Genomic DNA, 13,385 nt, shown 5'->3' with positions numbered 1-13,385 from the left:
CTCAGGAGCACATGAAGGAACACCTGTGCTTGAGCTTCTGTCATGTATCTTACCGCTTTCTGTAGATACTGCAACTGGACTAGGAATTTTACTCCTGAGTATAGCACTGTTACAGACATTAAGAAGCACTGCCATTACATATAGATGTAACTGTTTAAATGCATAAAAGTAAGTATTTATAAATACAAGTATATAAACATTTATAACTGTATATAAAGTCAATGACATATATATTACTTCCTATAGCATAAAAGTAAGTATTTATAAATACAAGTATATAAACATTTATAACTGTATATAAAGTTATATATAAAGTCAATGACATATATATTACTTTCTATAGCACTACAGTTAGTTTCTATGGAAATCACATGGTATTGGGACAGCCCATTCCAGTTCAACATACTGTGAATTATCTGGGTACCCTGTCAGAAAAAAAACAACAGGGTCATTTTCCCCAACACATTGCCCGGGGAAGCAATTCCATCTCGAACTGCCCTGCCACTATGTGGAAATTCTTGAGCTATAGTGGATCTAGAAGTCAGAAGGGCAAAAGTCTCAGTAAAACAGACATATCCCGTGGATGTTCCATATGACTGACAGATGAAGCTGAACACAAAGAAAAGTCTGAGGTGAATTTCTGAGCAGTGAAGTATCAGTTATCTTGATACCAAGAGAGCCAAAGCTTACTTTTCTAGGTGCAGGTAGCACATAGCACAATAAGAATCTGTTTTGATTATGCCAGTTTGATATTTGCATAATACAGATGGTTTGCTCAGGATAGTGAGGATGCAAATCTCATTTTACATTATGAATACCCTTATGGCTTTCTTGTTTTATACTGCTATTCTGCCTCAGAAGCAAAAGACCAGAGACACCCAAAGCCTTACAGACTGCCCAGTGCTGGGGTGACACAGGGCTCTGCTGGGGGGCAGCCTGATTCCTTACCAAACTGCTGCCTGGGAGGCAAAAATCTGTGAAGAAATTCACAACGCCATACTACCAGAACGCAAAACTACCCTCTTCTATCACAACAGCCATCATGTAGCTATACTCCGCTGCTATATATACTTACCACTTCGTATTAGCACACCAAAGTGAGTATTGTTGCTACAAGAACTTCTATCCAAAGGGACCATTAACAATCTGTCTGTGTACAGATGGCACAGTGTTCAGCCTGTCCAATTCAATACGACACAATGATGCCTCGCTGGGGCACTCAAGCTACGTGGACAATAAACTGGAGGAAACAGCTCCACTCTCTGCCAATGCACAGAAATCCTGGAGCTTTATCAATAGTTGGAAATGGCAAAATAAGCACAGAGAAATGCAATAGCATCATTGGCTAGAAATCGTATCATGAGGATGAGCTGGGAAACAGGGAGGGAAAAAGGCAACAGCAAACAGTAATAGAAATTGTGAAGATAATAAATCATATAAAACCAAAGGAAAAATATCTCCAGTTCAGAACAGAAATAATGTGTCATTTGGTAATAACCGATGGGAAGTCCACAATACAGAAAAGAAATTACTGAGGTCTGAGATACCTGCCCTTAGGCAAAACTGTTCTTGAACTTTATTTTAGCAACAGAAATTTTAAAATCTCTAAAATAAGGAGTTGTCTGCAGTGGAGACTGCCCTTGGGCACCAAATCCAGCAAAACCACAGTCACTGCGAGTGCTACATCATGAATTTAACAAGCTGGTTCTAGTAGCATCCTGCCCAGAACTGCCATCCTTTTCATAAAAATCACTTTAACAGGTACTTGAAAGCAAGGCTACCATCCCTCCAATGCATCATTATATTTTCTGTACTAAGTATTGCAAATTTAATTTTCTTGATAAATTCAGAAACCTTGCTCTAAGTGCCGTAAGAAACCTAACGTCTGCAGCTTTCTGCTGCAACCCATTGCCTGTCTCTTTGTCTACCAACAGTTCAAGTATGTTGTTTCAAAGGCTGCAGCTTGACAACATTTTAATACACACACTTGTCACCTGCAAACATCAAAGGAGGGGTTCCCTATATCCATCTTACCAAGAGAGCAGCTGTGGAATCAGGAAGTAAAGGAAGATTCAATGCAGAATTATGAAGAAGACCTTCTCTTTCAACTGATTGTCCTATAAATTTTACCCTGCTGCCTGCATCTCTGGAAACAATGCTTGTGTGTAATGATGAAGGCTGTAGAGATTCCTCAACTGTAAATGTGGAAGTGAAAATGAGGTGCACAGAGACTGTGACCTAGTGCAATTTAATTAAGTCCCTCCAGAAATTAGTTTTGCCTGTCTTAAATGAAAGGGAAGCACATAAGGATGGAGGACACATAGCAGCCACTACCTGTCTCAGAAGCGACAAAAACCCTGATGGTGCCAAGGCTGCTGCTGTGGCCCCTCTGAATTCCTCATCCAGCAAAAGGTGGCAAATAACCCTTTAAAGCATGGTGCCTGGTGCAGTCTTCTGGGTCTAGGCCAGGGGTAGAGAGAATGGAGTTAATCAGCTGCAAATGTGCTTGGATACAGCCCTTTCTTTAACATGAATTCTTTGGATGAAATAGTTCCTTTTGCTTGATATCAGTGTTCTCCCAATGGAGGCATGCTTCTTTTCTTTCCCCATGCCTCCGTCCTAGGGCCACTCCTAGTCTGGCCACCTTGAATAAAATCAACTAGCTATTCCTATTTATTACATGCTGTTCATTAAAAGTATGTAGTTGAGCCTCTTAGGTAATTTTAAAATGCTCAGTGAACACTCTCCTAGCTCCCCCTTACAAGATGTGCACTAGCCGAAGCTTGTGAAACATCTTGGAATGGGCAACGCAACAGAAAACTTGACCGTGGGTTATGATACACGAAGTTAGTGTCATCACCCTGAGTTTCTGCAGAGCCCTCTGTGCACAACAGGAGCTGTTTTTCATTACTGTGTGAGGACCTGAAAAACAGAGTCATTAAATTGACTCCTGGTTCAAAGAGACTGGATTTTCTACTGCACACATAAAAAAAAACAACAAGCAGCACAGCAGCCATCTCTTACACTCTGGGGGCTGGAAGCATGGATCGCTGCATACAGATTTGCTCCTAGGTACAAACTATATATTCAGATCATAGCTCCAGGAGTCACAGATAAATTGGCATCTGCGTCTGCTCCTTCAAATATCGCCTGGGGTGATATTTGCACACTTTGGCTTTTAACACTGTGTTAAAATATAGGTACCCTTTGCATACTGCAGTTTACACAGCTGATTATAACAAAATTACTCCAGTTTGCATTTATTGAACCAAGAGAAAGGAGGCCTTGGCATGCATATGTGAAACAGCCTTTGACTAATCCTTTTAATATGGTCACTCCAGAATGATCTTGCTGTGTTCACTGCAGCACATTATCTGAGCTAGAGACAGTCTCCAAACCAGGATTTTTCTGTCACAGCACAAGTGCTGCTCAAACTTCAGTTCCTTCCAACAGAAGTATTTAAAAGCTTCCCACCTTCACCATCGTTCTGAATAAAAGCCCTATGGGATTAGTTTTACTCAACAGAGTTTTTGACAAGATTGTAAGTGGCTCTTAAAGGTCCTCTACAGTGGGAAGACAAAACTCCGATTTTATTAAGTTAATGGTAAAATTCTGCCTGACTTCAATGGGGATGGTATTCACACAAAATATGTAACAAGCCCTTGTTACAGCTGCTGCTGTATCATTAACAACAACATTTCACTCTCATAAAGCTCCAAATAGTTATGTTGATATCAAAATGTTAATCAACCAACAAAATGCCATAGCATACCTTAACTACCTGAAAAAAAAGTTATGTCTTCAAAGCTTCATCAAGCTTCATCAAGCCTTTAAGAAAAATAGATTACTGAAATTCTGTTTCAATGAAATATAGACACATCAGTGAATACTCATCTAAGAAAGCACAACAGTTCAAGCAGCAAGACTTCTTCAGTCCAAAAAAGTCACTTTCAACCATTTCCGCTAGAGAATTAAACATGACAATGCTTTCAAGAGGCTGTTGCTTTTTAAACAAGGAGGAGAAGGAGGTGTTAAAGTCAAGGATGTGACAAGGAAATAAATACGGATGTTTAGGAGCCAGACATCCACAGCAAGCATGCTTCAAGGAGAGGTGGGAGTCCCAGCAGAAGCCCCAGAGGCACAAGGCACTCCGTCCCATAAGAGCCTGTTTTAGGGAGCTGTAAGGGCCTCCCTGCTATTCCCATGATTTCCATCTACGCAAGGCGCTTGTGCTCCTACTTGCGGGAAAAGAGCTGAGAGACTGAGCAAAGCTGTCATCTCTCTGCTACACTGCAAGTGCAGAAAACACTTTCCAGAGCATTATCTGCAGCTGCCAGGCAGGAGGTGAGGGCAGTCACCTGCCGGGGGAGCAAACTGACAGTCGCAGGAATTTGCTTTTTCTTATCAGCTATGAGCTTTAGTACGCAAACAAATTAAAACAGTGAGCTTTAGAAGGAGAGGGGATCAGACAGGCAGAGTCACCAGTGGCTTTTGGGAGAAGTTAACTCAAGTGTTGAATAATAAGAGTTACTGGTGAAGGGGACGCAAGGAATATTTTGTTGGTTCTGAGGTACTGGGGTCAGAGAGATACAAAGTTAGTCTGCCTGTGTGCCCTAATTCCCAAACCAGCTCCATCTTCTTAGATGTTTATTTCTGTGCACTGCCTTTGCCCCTGATTAAAGGGAGTATTTTAATACTGTGCTTTGGCCCTACCTGTGCTGGCAACTAGCAGCTGCTGTGAGGATCAGTGAGGATGGACACACAAAAGCCAAAGTACCCTTCCCAGCATGAGACCAGTCATCACCATTTCCCTCAAAAAAAGGCAAAATTTTTACTTGAAACTCATCTTGAACCTATCTCAACATGCCTAAAGAGAGTTATGTGGATCCAGCCTTGCCCAAGCTATACCTCACACCAAGGGGTTTGCTGGCTCCCTGCAAAGGGAGACTTCAGGGTCAGAAGCCAAGTCTAGGAGGAGCTTCCTTGGGTACCTGCTCCAGCAGAACCTGGGCAGAACAATTTGAGCTCCTGCAGCATCTCCATTATAGGCTCTCACACACTCATGTGGATAAGAGGATAATGATGAGTTGCTGGTTTGGGTTTTTGTGGGTTTTTTCAAACTGTGAACACATTGTTAGGTTTGTGAAATTACTCATTTAGCCTTGACTCGGGACACAACTATTCACACGTAATCCTACTGTGATGTCTTGGGAACACTTCTATAAACAAACTTATTCTTTTCAAAGGGTTTTAAAGCAAGGGCCTTTGTTGTTGTTTAAAGCAAGGCCCCATTGTTTCAGGCCCCATACTTACAGCATAAGTGTGTAGCCCAGGGAACTGATGTCTTCCTGCGTTCCTTAAGTAAATGTAACGTGCTTATACGAGTACATATATATACACACACATGCATATATATATGCAAACGACTTTCTTGGTACTAAAGCACCTCTGCTACATTCCAAACAAACCCTGCGGATGGTGGTGATAGTGGGTGACCTAACACAGCACAGAAGTGTCAGGATGTGGATATACATTCAGTCATGGTATTGACGGCTGTAACAGTCACCCTGAAACTTCCTCCTGGCTGGCTGACAGTCTGCAGCCTGCCTCAGGGGGAGAGAACTGATTAATCCTGGTAACTCAAACATTGCCTTGCTTACAAATCTCTGTCACTGTGTTGGATAAGAGGCCAAAATACAGACTCAGGGCCTTGATCTGCACCTCTGTGTGGGCTGTGGAGGCAGTTCACCACTGCTTCTTATCTGTAACGCTGGTTATACACTCATTTCCTTGGAATCCACCATATAAAGCAAACACAGAACAGAATAAAACTAGGATCTGGACTAAGTTGTCTGCAGAAATTTTAGCCCATTTTTCCTTCATAACCACTCTACCAAGAGAGTACCTTTTTCGGACTTTCTTAGGATAATGAGCTATATTATCTTTATATGATACCAAAATGTGCTTTGAAGAGCTCCGGTTACTGATGTTTCTGTAAGCTGTGAATGTGTAATTCAGATGTATAAGTGTACCTGATAGCAAAACTCTCATTTTAAGCAAACCAATCCTTAGCATAGATTATGCTGAAGTGAGAAAACAAGGCTTTAATTGCCTGAATTAACTGTGCTGAAAAGTAGGTTATCTGAGGTGGACAGGACTGATCTCAAAAGCTGCGCCACTATAGGAATGACCTCCCTGTGTGTGGAGTACTTTGGCATACCTAGAGCGCACAGGAAGAACAGAGAAAATCAATGAAATAACCAACAGGACACTTAAATTATCTGTTCTTTGATAAGGATTTATCTGTTTATTTATTTGTATCTGTTATCTATTATCTATTTATTTATTTATCTGTTCTTTGATAAGGAGTTCTAGAAAGAATCCCATTTCCAGCTCGTGGTAAAAGTTTGTATTAGAGATAATGCATTTCATTCTACAATATTTCTTTAACATGCATAAAACCAGTGGGTGGAGCAGTGAGTTTATGCTCATCCATCCCTGCAATGCTATGTGTCTAATGAAGTCCATATGCAAGGTAAAACTTGCTGGAAGCAGCTCTGCTTTTTATCGGACTAACTGGTGCAGTAAAAGAAAACAGGCTTTTCAGCAGTCAACTCCTTCTCTAGGTTCTCTGTCTACAAACCTTATTTTCCTAAAGAAATTTTGGATCAATCTGGCTATGCAGCTATGCATGCTATAGTACAGTATCATACCCATCTACTTGGTAGTTTTACTTAAAAAGATCTATAAGCTTTCTCTCCTTGCTCGTCCTTTGCCCATGACGAGCTCTCCCTGACACCCACGAGAAAGGCCTTCAAATCTCTCCTCTGCTGTAGTTTCTATTTTTATTGAATTCATGAATTAAAACCCGCAAATCTAACTAGTACTAGCAATGCTGAGAAGCCGATGCAGTTGTAGATGCAGGTGAAATAACACCTCAACCAGCCCACACTTCTTTATGCCCTGCCACACATTTCCCCAAGTCTGTACATGCTACACATTTTGACTATACTCTTCTCAGCACGACCCTTTGGCAGCATGTTCTACTATGTGCTAACTGCAATAAATAAAATTGTTCTTGAAGTGCTGTGTAAGACTGAACTATGAGCTTCTCCCTGGCTCTCAAGAGAGGCAAGGGCAAGTCCAGCTACTGGCAGGACCAGCCAGTGACGTCAATGTCTGTTGCTACCCAACCACACAAGGTGTCATCCAACCCTTGCTTTCAGCGGGGGAAAACCCAAGCACATGAGGATGAAGGGATCACAGAAGGGTCTCCCAGGCACCCTAGCTGATGGAGGCTAAGGCCATGTGATGGACATGGCACAGTTCCTTCCTCCCAGCTCACACAACCTTTATATTTGCACGGACAGGCACAGAACTGCATGTGGCATGTGGCATTTTCTACAGAGAAAAATGAGCTGGATTTAAAAAGTAATGAGGCATTGGGTGAGCAGTACCAGCTCACTTGGGCTCTCTCACATCTACACTGGGATGCACAGACATGAGGGGGTAGGTAGGAGGGATTATGATCTCACAACATTAAATACAGTGCTAAAAACCTTGGTTATTTTCCACAGTTCAGGCAGATGACCTAGAGCTCCAAAACATCCCACCACAGTTTCCTTTCAGCCACTCACCTTTAACCCCAGACTCTTCTTATTCACCTCACATTTCTATGTCCATGTCCCCGGTCACCACTCACCCTGCCTTTTGTGTAACTTCAATATGCCACACCTCTGTGTGAAAGGGGCATGCCTCAAGCGATTTGACAATAACCTCTTTCACAGGAAAAAATGGGCATAAGCCTATTTGTATGTACCCCTATCGGTAACAGAGAGGGTTGTTTAGCCATCCAAGCAGAACATTATTACCTGGGGTTTTATGACTTGCTACATGCTCTTGATCAATACAGCTGTAAAGTGACAGGTAAAGGGGCAGGCTGTGGATGCTTGTTGCTTCAGAGAAAGAGTCCTCTGATCCCTCAGTTTTTTCACACCATAAACAGTGACTAAACAGGCCTCAATTTACCATCTGTTTACTATTTATAACATCACCAGTGCTAGCATCTGCTACAGCGTTAAGCACCTGTTTGCTGTAGTGCAACCTGACAGAAGAAGTGAATCTCCTTGTGACATTTGATTGTCCCCATGCTAAACTATGTTCAACAATATACTTGCTCCTCCTGTCCACCCAGATTTCCCCAGGATGAAGATGCAGTAATGCAGCTGGGTGGGAGCTCCTGTTCCTATAAAAATCAGTGGGGTCCTTTTTTCCCCAAGTCAGGTACCCCTGTGCCCTTGCATGCAATTGGAGATGACGGAGCTGCGCCTACAGAGGTCAGCTCGGCGACAGCTTCAGAAGAGACAGAAAAGTGAAATCACATAGGATGGGTGAAATACATATTCTACCACTGGACCAAGCAAACCTAGAGATAGTGGTTCAATTGATGCTAAAATCAATTTGCATAGCTGACGATTTTAAGATGCACATTTAATGGCAAAAACATAGTGTTTATTACTTTGATTAAGAAAGTTTTGCTAATTTCCCTTATCTTTTAGCTGAATCTCTGATTCAAAACATAGTTGATTTTTTTTACATGGACAGGACACATGAGTGCATTGAAGAGATGACTGTGGAGCAATAAGACAACCTTATGAAGTCTAACAGAGCCATTAAGATAATCTGGGGTTTTATTATCCCTTCTGGTCCCGAAGTTTCCTGGCCCAAATTCCTGGCAGGAGTGTTAAAAGGGAAGGCCAGCCTTGCTTGCAGAAATTCTTCCTAGGCTTTTATACTGAATATAGTGTATATAATGAACACAACCTCAGGATTTTAGCTAGAGCCTGGTGAAAAAGACTTACTTCGTAATTTAGAGCAACTACATAGAAGTAAAAGTTTGGATTTTTTTGAGTGATATAAACATGACTGTAAGATACCAATTGGTGTATGCGATTCCAGGAAATTTTAATTTAACAGCAGAAAATGTAACGTCAGGCTAAACATCAATGTAAGATAAATTAACACAATAAGATCTCTTAGAAATTAACTGAGGCAAAATCTTAAGACTTCTACAGGACAGAGTAGACAACAGACTAGAAACAGACACTGCTAGTGCCTCCCTAAAACCCTTTATTCCTCAAATACATGCTTTTACTTTCTGACCACTTCAGATATCTATATCCAAACCTGCAGTACCTTCTAGTTATTCCTAAGTGACCATCATCAGTACCAAGTATCCTGCTCTCCAAAACCCTTCTACTCCCATTTCTTGTAAAACCCTATCTTACCTAAGCCCTCAAATGCATCTTGTGATCATCCACTCTTGACTCAGCCACAGGTACCTGGAACCCACCAACAGCTAGCTGGCCTCTGGCATCCATCGCTAAACACCCCTTTCCTCACCAACATGCTATGGGCTCTTCCCTTCATCTAAACAAGCAAAGGAAGGTTTGCAATTTATTGGGGTTTCTTGAGCTTCTCCAAATTTGCACTATATTTCCTCCTACATCCACCTAGACAAAAGTGGAAGACTGAACCCAATTTAAATGCACTCACATGTGCACAACCTTGGGCTTTATGTTGCATGGAGAAGCTATGCAAGTCCTCCACAACACAGCTACAGGACCACCTTCTGACCAGAACATCTCATAGCTGAAGGCAGCCGGCACACTACCCATCTCCAGGCTACATGAATACTGGGGTGGGAAACACTAATGGAAATAAGCAAGTAGCATGGGACTCATGACTAAACACAGACATCAATACTAACAGCAGTTACCCTATGCTCCTATTTCTGCCACTGTGAAAAAAAACAGGAACCCCCTAAAGTATAAGTGGAAAGAGTGTATCATCTCTCATACTAAAGCAGACAGCAGAAATAATGCAGATACCTAACTCCTTAAAAAGTCTCTCCCTGCACAGGAAGCAATTCTGAGCCAAAAGGCTCAGCTGCAGCCATCAACACTACAGATGAGTAATATTACCTGAGGTTAATACCACCTATCCTGCCTGGTGCATTCCACCACAGTATATTTCAGATTACTCATTGGCAGTCTGACGTTTGAGCACAAACATAAATACACTTCAGGGGACAGTATCTGCAATTAGACAGATGAAAATTTTAATTTCAGTCTAAGTGAAATGTCTAGGGAGCTCACTGTAGTGTTATCTTCCCCTGGTAATAAAAAAAGATGGGGTAGCCCTAACAATTCTCCAGTATCTATCAGATACTTCCAAAGTTCCCAGCTGCAGATTTGGCCAAAGGCAGAGTCACCAAAGCAGATACGCTCTCCTAGAGGTGCTTTGGGGTACCCTTCAGGGCACTGCTTCCTTCCGGTTTCTGTTCAGTCACCCCATCCCCTCCGTGTATACCCAGGACATCAGGCTGGCCTTCCTGGTTTGTTCTTATAAATCAGGGCGAGCACAATGGAATCTGGCAGAAATTGTACCAGCTAACCCCAAGGGAAAGCTGGGTCTGACTCTGTGCTCAGCACAGACTCGGAACTAAAGCTGGACTTTTTGTAACGCCTCAAAGTATAGGCAAGCACCTCCATCATCCAAGGGCAGGCTGGTTCTGGTTTGGGTTTTGTCTTTTGATCAATTCTGCCCTTGCTGTGTGAGTTCCCATCTCTGCAATGGAGATCTCTGCGGCACTCTACCCACTTTTATTACCAACAGAATAGGCTATTGTCACGCATTCTACATAGGTACTATATTTGGGCTGGTCGTGATCGTGTTTTGAATGTATTACACCACAGCCTCCTCTGATGCCTTTCTCTCCCTGTGGGTAACTCCAGCCATGGATTTTTCAAAACAACAAATCTTGGTTCCTAGAAGGACAACTTGTGAGAAATGGGGCAATGTGCAATCAAAGCAGAGAGATGGGAACCAATAGGCTTGGTGTCAAAACAAGAATCCTGCTGCTATCCTCAGGGAAGGGCCCTTCATTTCATATATCCCTGTTTTCTCTCGCTCTGTCAAAATCTGAATTGATGAAAAGCAGCTGAGAGTCCTTGCCACCACAGCAGTTTTTCATAACTCTGCGAGATTCAGCCCAATGTGAAGAAATTATTTTTCTTCCAGCTTCAGGCAGTTTGAAGCTTGAATATAAAAGAAAAGGCAGCAAGTCTAACAGGGGAAAAGAAATGTGTATTTGTATGGCTTGATAGCTCCTAATTAGTTTTATAATATTTACACAATGCCCAAAAGCATTGACAGATTCCTTTATGTAAATATAAATGGATGCATAAATTAAATATTCCCTCTGAAATAAAAGCAACATATTCAAACTGAACAGAAATGTTCCCATCTAGACGGCTGCCTGATTGAAAACTAAGGGTTCATTTTAAAGTGTAGATTTGCTGGCTGAAGTTTTGGAAGCAGCACCATTATCTTCCAGTCAACTGGTTTTATAATTAATAGCTCTACAGCATAAAATGGTTAGCTTGCTAATCAAGTGCTTCATAGAAGCGCAGACTTTGTGCTAACATGCATCCAGGACATGTGTACACTTGCACATAAAATTTTAATGCCCAGTGCTAATGTAAGAAACAGTGTTTTCAGCATAGATTGAAGCCTGTGCATGCGCTCCAGAGCAGCAAGCAGCGTGGTTTTGCTGCCACCAAGTGCCACCAAGTGGCATCCGACACACTGCTGAATTTTAAATAACTCCCAAGAATGGTAAAATAACAGTATTTCAGAGCTGTACTAAAGATTTTGTACCTCCTTAACACCATACTGACAAATGTCTGCAGTCTCCAGCTGATAAATTATGTATGTGAAGATCAATGGGACAGATTTAACTGCAAACACTCTCAGGATTTCTGGCAACCTTCAGTCACCATAACATGGAAAAACCTTTTTGCATTCTCTTCGGATACAGAACCATGGACGTTTAAAATCCCAGATTATATCAGATGACTGGCAGTCCTACTGGTAGCAAAAGGGGCCTGGGGTCCTTTCAAAATGATAGCGAGAATGGGGCTCTAAGGAGCCTAGCCCTTCTGATGACACAGATTTTTCAATACCTACAAGCTGATAGAAAATCATTAAAAATGCCTATGAGCTGCTAGTGAAAAGTTAATTTATGGTCCAACGGTTTAGCCATAGGGAGCATGCTCTACTTCAGACTTTTCTGGCTTCTCTGCAGCGTTTTTTCTGGCATTCTACAGCAAAGTTTATCAAAGCTTCTGTCTTTACACCCAGTTCCAACTGACTGAAAAAAATGCAGCTCACTGAGACATGTTGGCTTTCTTCTTAGCCTGGAAAGGTTGCTTAAATCACTGTTCCCATTTTTCAGAATAGTTTCAAGGAATGAGCCAATTTTATGCTTTTTACAACATTTATTTCTCAGATAAGACTAAATATATTTTAAGCTTTTAAAGGGAAAGAGTAAAAATTTTTGCCTTCATTCACAAAGCTGTTTTCGATACAGATTCTTGAAATATGAAGCTTATTTGCTAGTGCTTTTTTTTACCAGGGCGCTCTTAAGGAAAACAAAAAATAAATAAAAGTGGAGATGCAGACAACACCCCCCTCTAGGGGCAAAAACAGAATTTGCAACATTAGATTCATCTGTGTATCAGTTGTAAAATTAAATAAATAAGGCCTACCAAATCAAAGACAAACAGAATTATTAAGTTGTTCCCTGCAGAGAGTGCTGCTGCCTATGATATCTGTCTAAAGAGCATGTTGTGTTCCTAGATCCATGAAGAAGGGATTTAATAGTACATGTACCTAGAAGCTCATTCATCAGATTTCCCTAGCAAAATATATCCCATTAACTTCTGACCTAGACAATGTCTCACCCGATGCAATATGCAAAGAATAAATTTTTCTTTCAAAGTAAACACATGTATCATGCAAGCGTATGTACTGACAAGTGCTAAAGCTGGAAGTTTGCTCAGCTGATCATACTTGGTATATTTGGAAGTCAAATAAGATGGAAGGTCAGCATTGGCTTGGCTGCTTTCCTCCTCTTCATTCAGGCAGCCAGATGCAAGGTTGCAAAAGCAATTCAGGCATCTTCGTCAATGACAGAGGGTCCAATCCTCCCGGCACAGATTACTCCTACGTACAGTCTGGGAAGCTTGCAATTCCTCCTTGGAAATGAGGGGAATGCAGAGCTAACAGAGGGTTGTCTCCCCATCCCCAGATCTTGAGAACTCAGTAAGCCTGTTGGGAGCTACAGGAGATGGGGCTGAAGACCCAGGTAAGACCTAGTACCTTCAACCAGCGCACCACTGCTGAGACAAGCAGCTCTCCCCTCAAAAAGCCAGTGCTGCCTACCTTCTCACAAAGAGCTATCCTAGGCAGCACTGTTGAGCTGTTACTTTCACTGGTAACATGCAAAGTCAGCTGAAAGGACTGGCTGCATGTCACAGCCA

The 13,385-nt window shown here is 41.8% G+C and overlaps 1 protein-coding gene across 4 annotated transcripts in view; it reads right to left on the bottom strand.

Annotated features, from left to right (window-relative positions):
- GABRA5 (gamma-aminobutyric acid type A receptor subunit alpha5) overlaps window positions 1–13,385 on the bottom strand; it is a 55,647-nt gene that overhangs the window by 27,971 nt on the left and 14,291 nt on the right. The window lies entirely within an intron of this gene.

The sequence above is a fragment of the Pezoporus wallicus genome, unplaced genomic scaffold (genome assembly GCF_028554395.1).
Source record: "Pezoporus wallicus isolate ANWC-B61680 ecotype Strahan unplaced genomic scaffold, APGP_CSIRO_Pwel_v1 contig_5787, whole genome shotgun sequence".
In the NCBI taxonomy this organism is placed as follows: domain Eukaryota; kingdom Metazoa; phylum Chordata; class Aves; order Psittaciformes; family Psittacidae; genus Pezoporus; species Pezoporus wallicus.
The sequence above is the reverse complement of the archived record's forward strand: the minus strand, read 5'-3'. Positions and strand labels throughout refer to the sequence as shown.